Source organism: Petromyzon marinus (genome assembly GCF_048934315.1).
Source record: "Petromyzon marinus isolate PM22_M1 ecotype Great Lakes invasive population chromosome 68 unlocalized genomic scaffold, UKy_Petmar_22M1.pri1.0 chr68_unloc.1, whole genome shotgun sequence".
In the NCBI taxonomy this organism is placed as follows: domain Eukaryota; kingdom Metazoa; phylum Chordata; class Hyperoartia; order Petromyzontiformes; family Petromyzontidae; genus Petromyzon; species Petromyzon marinus.
The window spans coordinates 4,109,371-4,122,559 of NW_027422597.1; the positions used below are offsets into that span (position 1 = coordinate 4,109,371).

The 13,189-nt window shown below is 42.5% G+C and overlaps 1 long non-coding RNA gene across 1 annotated transcript; it reads left to right on the plus strand.

The window, feature by feature from the left end:
• Window positions 1-2,217: 2,217 nt before the first annotated feature.
• Window positions 2,218-10,191, plus strand: LOC142908017 (uncharacterized). Its single transcript, XR_012931554.1, has 2 exons — window positions 2,218-2,897; window positions 8,551-10,191. It is a non-coding gene; the product is annotated as an uncharacterized LOC142908017 (long non-coding RNA).
• Window positions 10,192-13,189: the final 2,998 nt, after the last annotated feature.

Below are 13,189 nucleotides of genomic sequence, written 5' to 3' on the forward strand. Positions count from 1 at the left end.
AAAGAGCCACGTTCAGATCACGACCTTTAAGCTGTGTGAGAGGAAACAAAGCGCCCTCAACTTTAGCACCACGGATAGCTACGGGCCCCGTTCAGACGGACGAGTTCATCCATGGTCGGAACAGAGGAGGGGGAGAGAGACAGCTGCGAGGCGCTATTATACTCCATGTTGTAAACCATACCATTAACCGTGGTGCTAAATTTGAGGGCGCTTTGTTTCCTCTCACACAGCTTAAAGGTCGTGATCTGAACGTGGCTCTTTCACTCCAGCGCTGTCCTACCAGACAGTCTCGTCCCTTCACCTGATGAAGGCCGCTTGTGTTGTGGCCGAAACGTCGTGAGAATATTATTGTGTTATTTTATTTTATCAATTTATTATTTTATTCTCATTCTACGTGACTTTACCGAAAGAACCAAAGAAGATTAATCATTGCAGTCACGAAAGCTTTAAATCGAAATTTCTCTCCCCATTATTACGTATATACTGTATACATACTTCTATGTGCGACTCCAGTGTGTCTGTGTGTGTCTGTATTAATGTACATGCATCTGTGTCTCTCCAGTCTGTCTCTGTGTGTAGTACATTGGATGCTTCTCTGTCTTTAATACTGCGCCTCCTATAAAATACATCTCGAGGTAGCAGAACAAACAGGTAATTCATATGTTTGGAAAGTAAGGAAGTGATAAGCTAAGGTATACGATGTTCAACACAATCGTGTATAAAGTGTGAAACAACAAAGTAAATTAACAAACAACTATTTGAGACGACTGGTTTTTTTGGCCACATCATTTGAGTCTTCAATTCAGTCTTCAATTTATTATTCGTTGGTGTTCTATTAATATGTATAGGTTAGTTGTTCCAGAAGTTTGTACCCCTACAAGTTGTTAACGGTAGATAAAGGATGCCGTTGACTTTACAACTGAATTTGACTCTGAACCTGACCTGACCTGCACTGCACTAAACATGTGGCCTAGATGTAGTTGATTAGCTTATTAACTGGCATACGTGTGGCTACGGTGTGTGAAATCTAAATAAAACTTTCCTCAAAAAGTTCACCAATGCCAGCCAAGAGGATCAAATAACGGCCACGCCTCATCCAGCATCTCCACTATGTGGCATGATTGCCACGTTTTGCAAAAATTATATTGATAAGTGGCCAATGAAATTATCAGAAATTTGACCAATCATGTTGTTTTCATTATACTTTTCAATAGTGTATATGTAATGTTGTTTGTATCTTAACTGTGCTTCTTAAATAGTGTATTGTTAGTTTTAATCTTCTGTGAGAAATATTGAGTATTTGCTGATCTGCAGTTGCCAAGGTGAAAAGTGAGCTAGGTATTGCCCAATCCTGGCCAGCTGGCTCAACAAACTTAAAAATCTAACGAACATAGAGACTCATTGACTCATAGAGGTGCATAGAGAAAGAAACATAGAGACTCATATAGATACATAGAGACTAATTTATGTATACAGAGACTCATAGGGATACATAAAGATAGAAACGCAGAGATTCATAGATACATAGAAACTCATAGCGATACATAGATACTCATAGAGAAGTTTTACTAATCCTGGCTAGATGGCCATAATATCTAATAAACTAACTCACCAGTGGCATGAGAATTTTCACGACCGAGTTTAACTCTAATATACAACGTGCTTCTCTCAGACTGCGTAGAGCTTCTGCAGCTACAGTTCGCTTGGAAATCGAGTGGGCTGCTTCAGGTGACTGCACTTTAATTACCCAGCTGCGACATCATGAACTGCCAAAGAAAGGGCATTTTGGTCTAAATGGGTCATTTCCATGAATTCGCAATTTTGGCCCCTCACTGAAATGGACGCACACTTCAAATGGGTCAGTTTGTAGATTTCTTAATGGTTTTGCTTCGTGTGATTATCGGACTATATTGTTATTGTATTGTTACTTCTCAGGTTAAATATATATAGATCTTAGTTGCATTGGTTCTGTTGAATTGTAAGCGAATGTGGTTCATAGTACAGTATGCATATTTACTTGTTATTGAGATCTTGGCGCCATGCATCACTTCGTTTATAACTGCCTGCTCTGTCATTGACGTTGCTTTTACATCTTTGTATCTTATCTTAACGAGATTTGTATAGCACCTTAACCAAGGTGCTTTGTTGAGAACTAACAACGGTACAAATGAATGTAATGGTGGAGATGAGGTAAAAGAAATATGACGGGAAGCAATGGGCAAATCTTTGATGCGAGAATTTGGTGATAGCCACATGTATCAGAGCTAATGATGATGAATTGATGGAATCAATGGGGGAATGAATGATAGCCATGTCATGATAATTGTTTCATGAGAATTTGCAGAGACCCATCGCGGCTCTCAGGCCAAGTAGTGTTCCCAGCCCACAGCGAGGAGGCGGTGGAGGTTCAACCGCCCACGATTTCTCTTTCTCTAGTGTACAGTACTGTTTACATGTACAGTACTGTTTACATGTACGGTACAGTTGACATGTGTCGTGGAGTAAACGCGTGTGGGGTTTGCAAGTGGGGTGCACGCATGTGCAAGTTACGGACAGTTAGGTCGCATCAGGGCAGACAAGTGCAGCGAGAGAGATCAACGTCAATGGGAACGGCTAATTACGATGCATAACGGTGATTGGCTGGCTGCAAATGCAGACACGGTGTAGGCGTCTCGGTGTCTGGAGATTGAGACGATAACGGCGGAAGCCACGGGCGTGAGGAGACGGGAGGTCACCAGATTAATTAATAAGGAGTTAATGAGAAGGAAGATAAATACGGGAGCGTGTGAGGCAGGAGTTGAGTTGGTGGAAGTGAAGAGAAGATTGAACACAAGATAAGTCCGGGCCCTGCTCTCCACACCTCGCCCTCTCCTGCGGTGATGTCTGAACCCCCACTGGTAACTAAGGCGATGCTGGAGAAGTGAGGGCAGACAGGCTAGCAGTAGAAAGGCTAGTGGAATCATAAGTTTGAGTGCGCACAGGCTAGCATTGGAGAAACTTATCAGAATATACGGCAGAGGGCTAGCAGAAAAACTAGCAAAGTATACGGCAGAAGGCTAGCAGTGGAGATGCTAGCAGAGCATATAGCGGAAGGCTAGCAGAAGGCTAGCAGTGGAGAAACTATCAGTATACGGCAGAAGGCTAGCAGTGGAGAGGCTAGCAGAGTATATAGTGATAGGCTAGCAGTGGAGAAGCTAGCAGAGTATATAGTGATAGGCTAGCAGTGGAGCAGAGCATAGAGTGATAGGCTAGCAGTGGAGAAGCTAGCAGAGCATATAGTGATAGGCTAACAGTGGAGAAGCCAGCAGAGTATATAGTGATAGACTGGCAGTGGACAAGCTAGCAGAGCATATAGTGATAGGCTAACAGTGGAGAAGCTAGCGGAATATATAGTGAGAGGCTAGCAGTGGACAAGCTACCGGGGTGTGTAGCGATAAGGTAGCAGTGGAGAGAGCGAAGCGAGGCAAAAAAATCATCAGTAGAGAGGCTGAGAGTGAGAAAGTGGAGCGAGCGGAGTGTGGTAGGCAAGCAACGCAAGCGGGAGGGTTGCGACGGAGTCACGTGGTGTTGAATGCGAAGAGTTCTGTTGAATCAAAGTGACACAAGAAAAAAGTTGTGCGCGTGAAATGAAAACCCTACACATGCACAGCATTGTATACACTATGTTCTTTCTTTAATTTAATTCTATACATTTACCATACAATATGTATTAAACACGGGAATGTATTAATCATATTTTACATTCACAATACTTCAAGTTTAATGTCTGGGTTTACCCAATGAAAGGAAATGAGAGGGGTGTATTACGAACCATGAACCAAACCCGAGTGTTCCCATTGTCGTTCAGTTTGCCTATCGCAGATTTACCAATGGCAGATATTTTTTTTAAAGAAAACAAACTCCGCGATAGGCAAGGATTTGCTGTAAGCGATGTCGCCTCCAAGCAATTACTCTGGGCACAAAGGTCAAAGATGTTCCCTGATCAAACAAAAATGGGGGGAGTTGGTTGAGTTCATTGGCGTTTAACATCAACAATAAATGACGAACCTTTACAGTCTTGTGTAATATTTAACTTTACGGTTTTCTCCTTCGACAGATAAGTTTACCGTTACCCTCACGTGCAACTCAGCCTAGCTCAGTCCGAATTGCTAAGCGTTCCACGTATGTTTTTCAGTACGGTACACGTAGTGGAAACCCACTGTGAACCAGTTAACTATAAACACCATTTCAACTGGTTGTTTGGCATCTATTTAATCATTTTTTTCTCGTACAGTCATCTTCGTGAAGAATATAAACACGCGTGTAATACGAGTCTAAGTTGTGGGATTGTTCACGTCAGTTCTATCACCACGTTTAAAAAAAGGGAACATTGAGGCATCATGCCACGATTGAGGAATGCCATGTCTGTAGACTCTTCGTAAATTAAAGATAAGCGTGTATGCTCTTAGTTTAAAGTAATCATCGGACATGCTTAATCTGCTGCTGGATGTAGACCTATTTAATCTGCTGACAACTCTCACAACACTTGCATTGTAATAATCCACCGAGCGGCTCTACACTAACTGATGTCATCGCTCCATCTCATTGGTTGTCTTTCTCCTGGATGCGATTCGTTCCCGCCACCACCCGACATAGCCAACTATTAAGATTTGTCACGTAAACAGAACATGCCAATTCGTCACTTGTACAGCACAACGGTGTGTTGGAGAGCCATGCCACAGCATTTACAATTTGTAAATCATTTTTAGTATTTACAGGCCGTGCTGATCCGTGTTTTGGAGAGCCAAGCCACAACATTTACAGATTGTGTTGGAGAGCCAAGCTGTACTAGTGACGAACTGGCCACGTTCTGTTTACGTGACAACCCTTATTAGTTGGCTGTGTCAAGTGGTAGCGGGTTTTAACAACACATTTATACATGTACGCGATCTAACCCAAAAAACCCTCTATTTTGGATATTGGACGCAAAAGCCTACAAATTAGACTGGAAAATAACTCACAGAGGCAAGGCACATATAGGGCCACACGAGAGGTTTAACGAACCCGTTTCATGTGCAACATCTGGCTATTTTTCAGCCTCAGCTATTTTAGAGTTTCCTCTTCAGTCTGTGCGCGTGTTCTACTGATGATGCGCTACGCTTCACGAATCTTCATCGTTTTTCAAAATGACTCAACACGTTCATCATTAAAGGAAATGCAGCTATATACACAATACGCGACGTTTATAGCAATTAGCATTCTTCTTAAACCCATTATGAATGTCCCCAAGAAGAGCCCTTGCCTGAAACGTCACCAATTACACATTTTCTATTACTTGGCTGTTATTAATCAATGTGTTGAGATTTTGTTACCTTTTCTTGTGCACAACTGCCAACGCAGTGTCATCGAATAATAATTCAAAATCTACAAGTTAAGTAAAAGGTTTGATTTACGTTGAGAACTGTCAGGCAGCTTAATTGTTAAAATTCCTGCGAACTTTGGAGAGCAACTCGAAGTTCATGATTTAGCAAACACTGCCACAAGGTATAGTAATAGGTTTTACCCTTTTAACTGGCACAAAAACTGACACCTTTATTCAAGGCATCATGTTTGCAATAACCACAACACAAGCAGTCAAAATGCAAACAAAAAAGACAACTCTGATAATAATATGCACTGTCCTTGAATTTGATTGGTCCACACCCGAGACAGCTTTTCTTAGAGCCTAGTCTCCACTGGTGTTGGACCAACATGATGCCTTGAATTAAGGTGTCAGTTTTTGTGCCAGTTAAAAGGGTAAAACCTATTACTATATCTTGTTACTGGCAAAGGAGGTCTCATAATGTAACTGCCACAAGGCTCAGCAGCATTCCAAAGTTGAGCGTCTTATCTCTTGAAAAGCTACAATGATAAACAGTTTAAGCACGAGTTATCATTTAAGTGTGCACTCTAAACAAAAGTCAACAGATCACTTCTGGTTAGCCCTCGTATCTCTGCAACAGTGGCCAAGAGTCACTGCATTGGTTGCAAGATGTTAACTACCTCGCCTGGTACACAGGAGGTCGTGGGTTCGATCCCGACCCTAACGCCTGCTGTATATTTTGAGTCATCACATCTCTCTCCGTTGTCGCGTAGCTTTGTCTCTGGGTCCTCCGTTTTTCCCCTCCACATTTAGAATCAATTTGCATTCAGAGGATTTGGCTGCCGCTATAAATATCCACGTGACGAGCCACTCCGTTGAGCTGTAATTTGTGATAACCAGGTCACATGTGAACAAGAGAGACTTATCTCAGTGAGCCTTGCCTATTAAAATAAACATAGTTTTCAGTTCGCATCATCCCAAATGCCACAATCCAACACTCTTGAAATATATATGTTAGTCGACATTTCCTATTCAAGACCACTATAATATGGAAATGAAACAATATTTAGGTGTAATAATAAACACATCATCATATCTCATCATATTCTTGAGGCAACTAATACCGTACTAATCGTGAACTAATAAAACAAAAACGCCTCTCCAATCTGAATCAGCCACTGCGGTCATCTCGACCAAGACTCAGAACCAACCTGAAGGCAGCCATTTTGTACGTTTTAAACATTAACACTTTTAACATAATTAACATTTTATTCAACAAGCTATACAAATAACGACCTCTATCTTTTTGTTGTTTTACCATTCATAACGTTGTAACCGCCTTCCGCTTACTAAATGCGCATTAATTTACCTCAGAGTTTCCATAACGAAGTTGTCAACGCTCGTTTATTTGTTAATAACTAAATAAATAAATGGAACAAAATGGAGTCCTCGACGCCATTTTGTATTTACACTTTTGGCGCCAAAAAAAAAGCGGTGAATGAGGCAAAGTTGAAGACTTAAAATCATCGGCGGAGTTTGACTTCTACATTTGCACCTCACAATACAAATCGTGGGTGTGTTTTATTTATTTTTATTTGTAAATCATGAAAATAAATTAATAAAGGTGTCCAGTTTTTGTTAGGTGGGGGGGCGTTGTCCCCCCGTGCCAGGTATAAAGCCCTCTGTGTCCTGTCTGTATACCACTGCACGATTCTGTGAGTCTTGAGTGTGTGTCTCTGTGTGTGTAGTACTGTCTGTGCTTCTGCGTGTCTCTAGTCTGTGGATCTCTGTGTAGGATGTGTATCTGTGTCTCCAGTCTATGTGTATCTCAGTATAGTGTGTATGTCTCTCTAGTCTGTGTATAGTGATGTCTATGTTTCTATGCGTTTCTGGTGTATGTTTGTCTCTGTGTGCAGGGAGTAGATCCTGTGTATCGTGTGTATACAGTGTAGAGAGTAGGCTGTGTGTATATACAGAGTGTATGGAGTAGACTCTGTGTATCGTGTGTATGCAGTGTAGAGAGTAGGCTGTGTGTCTGTATATACCGAGTGTTCAAGTGTAATATGCGGTGGATTGTGCACTGCACTACAACCCCAGTGAAATTAATTAAAATCCCTTCGATGGCTGACATTCAAAGCAAGTAATATCTTAGTTTTTAATATTTTACAAATATCTGAACTGGTCCTGAACATCGCCGAGGTCGACTTCACCTTTTAAACGACATCTGCTGTAGTGTGTAAGCGTGAGTACTGTGAAGACTCAACGCCTTGCAGTGTCCCACACCGCCCTTCATAGCTCCCATGCTCGCTCACAGCACTCGCCCCAGCGCCTCGGTGGCTAGGAGATGTTCACTTCCTCGCCTGCTGTACAGGAGGTCGTGGGTTTCATCCCGGCCCTGACTTCTATTGTATATGGTACAGTATATTTTTCAAGTAGTGGTACCCCAAACTTTCGCAGCTCTTAAAAATTCCCTTTTCACACCATCAATATGTAAACTCCCCCTCCTCCCCTCGCCAACCGGCAAGTTCACCCGCACGTACACCACCTCTATGCTAAGTCGGCCAATGAAATGCAAATTTTTTTATGCTAATTCCTTTGTCAAGGCACCTTGTTTCCTCGCACACAGCTTAAAGGTCGCGGTCTGAGCGTGGCTGTGTTTCACTCCAGCGCTGTCCTCGAGACAGCCTGGTCCCTTCACCTGATGAAGGCCGCTTGTGTTGTGGCCGAAACGTCGTGATTTTTGTTTTATTTTTTACCTACGTGACTTTACCGAATAGAACCAAAGAGTATGTGGAGCCTGTTTGTTGCTTTCCCGATGGTGGCGTTGATTTTTCTCCAGGTCCTTCGGTTTGTATCCACATTTACAAACAACATCACGCGTTTAGAGTCTTTGGCTGCTATGAATTTCCTCGTGGTAAGCCACTTAGTTGTAATAGCCAGGCCACTTCAGAACAATTCGCTAATAGCTCAGTGGGCTTTACCTGGTAAGATACAAAATATAGTTTAGTTTTATTTGTATCTTTTTTCAAATTGATTTGTTTACTTTTCCTGACGTGTTTGTGTTTTGTGTTTGTTGCATAACGTTCTGACCCCCGTGCCGCTACTGGACCATCTGTGACAAACGAGCTTATATCTCATTGGATTCCTCCCACAGTATATATACAGATTTTGATTGTGATGTACGGTTCAACTTCTTTCGCACCGTACAGGGCCAACAGTGCTAATCAGAGGTGTGGGGGAAGGAACGTCCCCGTGACCCCTACAGACCAGGAGGTGAAGGACTTTTCTTCGTATTTGTTGAGTGTGATACATGCTGGACTACGGCAACGATGTGAAGGAGCAACGTCAGCGGCGCGAGTTCACGTTGAGACATCTCCACGTGGGGTCTCCTCGTGATGGGAGCCCCACGGTGTCCGCGTCTCTGCCGCTCAGGGCTGCGCTGCCACCCGGCGTGGGGAGCGGTGGCGCAGCGGTTAGCAGCGCGCTGCGCTACGAACCCGGGCCAACCGAGTTGGATTCCCGGTCATGGCCGCCAACGCTGGTGACGAATGTTCTGAACAACCGGTCCTGGGCCTCCCCTAGGTCGACTCGGCCTCATGTGTGCCTGGTGCGTGTGTGTAGTAAACATCGGCGCTGTGGAGACAAAGGCGGCCGGGAATGGTGTTAGCCTTCCACCCCCTCGTGTGCCACTGTCAGCCTTCACAGGTGTTAATTACTAATAGCACTTGCCCCAACAGTTTGTTAAGGCTACACGGGGGACCTTTGTCTTTGTCTCTGCTAGTCAGGGCTGTGCTGACATCGAGTGATACAAATAGATCGATGTAAGTTGTTTTTACCGCCTTAAATGCAAACAGCTGATTAATGCAGAAGCTGGTTGCTAGGGAGATGGGCGCCACAGCCACGCAACGACGGTTAGAGAGAGACAAATAAACTCCAAATATACGGCAGGGTCGAGATCGAACCCACTGTTGTATATATTCGGTCTTGAAAAATTATAAAAATTGAATGAAAATGAAAAAAGTTGTATATTTCAGAAGCACGCTAATTTATACTCTTTGGTTTTTTCGGTAAAGTCACGTAGGTAAAAAAATAATATAAATTAAATCACGACGTTTTGGGCGCAATTTTTTACCTACTTGACTTTACCAAAAAAAAACAAAGAGTACGAATCCTTGCAGTCACGAAAACTTCAAATCTAAAATTCATGCTAATTTATGTAATTATGCTTCGCTTCGTGGTTTAGGGTTGTATTATAAATCGGGATAATACAATGATTCTTGCTTAACTTTTACTGATTGTATTTTAGCATGTTTGTGTCAGGTCTAAAAATGCAGATCTCACCGCAGGAAACAGTTCTTATAATTAAGATTATTATGCATGAACTTAGGAAGTCACCACTCAGACTCTTCTGTGTTAAGCAGCTTTAATATCTAAAAAAACCCATAACATTCTAATATGCGAACTCTTATGCTAGGAATGTCAACACAGTACTCCTGGAGATGTCCTCCTCATTGATCCGTACATTTAGCCTTCAATGGTTACGTTTGTTAATCTGGGTAACAGAACAATTGGCTCATTCCTGAGAGTAAGGTGAGCATATACGGCAATAGGAAAAAGTCCTTAAAAATTTAGACAATATTCATACGAACAGTAATAAAGAAACATGTCCCAAAAGCAAAAGTGGACCTCAGTGAATTCATTGGTAAGATTATGCAATTAACGAATTGTCTTGGAACAATGGTGTGCGGAAGTGTGCTTGCTTGTCTAGCAAATGCTTACCAATTGGCTAAGGCTTCAATAAATTTGTAGGCAAGATTCTGCGATCAAAATAAATATTTTACACAATTGTCTCCCTGTGAGTGTGTATATTTGTAACACAGATGTTTATTAATGTTTAGTTACATCAATAAATTCATTGGTACAGTTAGGCTATTAACAAAAAGAATGATTAAAGTACTTCTAAACGACCATATCAACGTAACTCAATGGGCAGCAATGCTTTTCACGATCAGCTAATAGATAACACACCAGCTTAGGATGGCCACCCTTTTTGAAACAAAGACAACTTTGGAGTAATCTTATTAGTCCCGATATGTGCGTTATGTGTGTGGGTGGATTGTCTCCTTGCTCAACTCTTTGTGTTAAGCAGACGCCGAGGTAGGGCGTGTCTTGTACCAACAATTCCTTGGTTCCCTGTTGAACAATGAGTCATGTGTGTGTGTGAGCGTGTCATACACACGGCACTCTCTCCTTCTGTCTTGGCGGCAGCTGCAGGCCTCTCTGCTGCTGGTAGAGCTGAGTCGGCACAACTCTTGTCTTTGAAGGTGCCTGATTGCGCTCTCAACTCGTCCGCAGGTCGCCGGTGCCGAAACTCTTTCTAGGTTGTGCCGGTCACACACTCTCCCTTGCACCAGGTTCTTGCTGACTTGACCTTTGTAGGAGTGTGCTCGGCTTCCGAGTCCACATGCTCGTAGTTAGTCGTTAGCCGCTGCTGCTGGTCCTGTGCGATGCTCGCTTGGTCGATGTTTGGCGCTTTTCCACCCTTTCTCCAGGTTGATTGCTTGTCGTTGCTCGTCACTCTTTCTCTCTCTTTCTCTCTTGCTGCAGCTGCTGGTGGGAGCTGGCACCCAATGTGGAATAAAACTTTTAGCGATGCTTCGTCTGTCAGCGCCAAACTCATACTCGGTGACACATCGTAACTCTGCAAGCCTCGCCATCCTCGGTCGATTGCGGGGCCTACCCCCGGAGCTTGCCGCAGCAAGACTCAGTTGTATGATCTGTGTCCTTACGTGTGAAATTCTCCCCTCTCTGCGCGTCTCTTGCGAGAAAAAAAACACATGCCCGCTGTCTCGTTCTCCTCCCGTGGCCGCAGCTGCCTGGTTGCCCCCCCCCCCCCCCCCTTTGACATTTGACTGGCTGCTCTCCATCACCATGTTTATATTTTGGTTTGGTTCCCTCCCTCTCTGCCTTCGTGGTGTTTGCTATCTCAAGGGGAGGCACCCTCTGTTCATACATATTTTATTGCTACCATGTGTTGTCAAATTTGTGGGAAGACAAAGGCGGTTTGGAAGCTCTGGTCTTCTGGACTACATACTATATGGGCATGTGTGTTTGACCTATTGTGTCTTGTATCTATTATGAATTATTCTAGGTCTAATACCTCATGATTATTATTTGGTTTATGTTTAACCAATATTTGTAATGTACCATGGTTGTTACCTCAGGTCTTCCGAGGGTTTTTATTAAGCTTTGTTCTCCATCCATGTCGCCAGGGATCCATGCTTCTTATTCTCGAGTTATATTTTGATATCCTGAGGTTGGAGATATAGCAACGTTTTGACTTAAGCTTTCGTGACTGCTGGAGTTCATATTCTTTGGTTCTTTCGGTAAAGTCACATATATAGAAATATATCAACAAAAATTATATATAAGGTGAACAAGAGTAATATTATTGTGTTATTTTATTTTATCAATTTATTATTTTATTCTCATTCTACGTGACTTTACCGAAAGAACCAAAGAAGAAGAGTAATATAAGTAATAATAAAAGCCACTAATGTAGACTGCAGTCTGGTTCTTAATCTGAGAGTGTACTGGGTCTATAATGTCGATTTATTCTTGTTGCTAAGTTTCGAACATTTACCATTGGAGGAGAAAAAGGATAAAGAAACGCCAGTTGTAATGTCCGTGGAAAGCCGAAAAGGCTATGTCAGCAAGTTTTGATTTGAAACCAGGCTGTCCTGCTGGAGATTTGTTTGTGAACTTTCCAAAACGTCCGAAAAGGTTGTGACGCATGGTCCCCTGCCCCATGGAGATTTCATTAACCTCCCTTTGCCCCGGGGCTTTATTATTTAATGGCCTCCAGATGCTTGGTGTGGCTTGTGGGAGGTAGTGGGGTGAGAGTGTTTGTTTAACTTTTTAAAATTGTCTTCTTTGGTTCTTTCGGTAAAGTCACGTAGAATGAGAATAAAATAATAAATTGATAAAATAAAATAACACAATAATATTCTCACGACGTTTCGGCCACAACACAAGCGGCCTTCATCAGGTGAAGGGAGCGAGACTGTCTGGTAGGACAGCGCTGGAGTGAGAGAGCCACGTTCAGATCACGGCTTTTAAGCTGTGTGAGAGGAACAAAGAGCCTTAGAGCCGCGACTCTAAGGCTCTTTGTTCCTCTCACACAGCTTAAAAGCTGTGATCTGAACGTGGCTCTCTCACTCCAGCGCTGTCCTACCAGACAGTCTCGCTCCCTTCACCTGATGAAGGCCGCTTGTGTTGTGGCCGAAACGTCGTGAGAATATTATTGTGTTATTTTATTTTATCAATTTATTCTTTTATTCTCATTCTACGTGACTTTACCGAAAGAACCAAAGAAGATGAATCATTGCAGTCACGAAAGCTTTAAATCGAAATTTTTAAAATTGATTTTTAAAAATATATCTTGGCGGAATTATTCTTAATAATTTTTTTTGGAAAAAGGCCTATATATACAACAGAAGTAGGAGTTGCTTGTGGTCAGTGAGTTCCCGCCAAATTCTTCGGATAGCGAACTTCATGGCTCTCTTTTCCCCTCTGTACAATCCTTCAAAAATACATTTATTTCACCCATGACTAATGTGTAAGAAATTCTCGCAACATTTTTCCTATATGATATATTTTTTCAATAACATTTGAAAACTAAACCTTTTACAATTTTAAAAATGTTAACATATTTTATAACATCAAATTCCGACCAACAATTGTCCGTCTTACCGTCCAGAGTTTTTTTGCATTGCTCGCAGGTGAAATGAGGTGCCCAGGGTTTGTCTTGAACCCCGACAGGCATGCCAAAATATGGCTTGCAGGCCT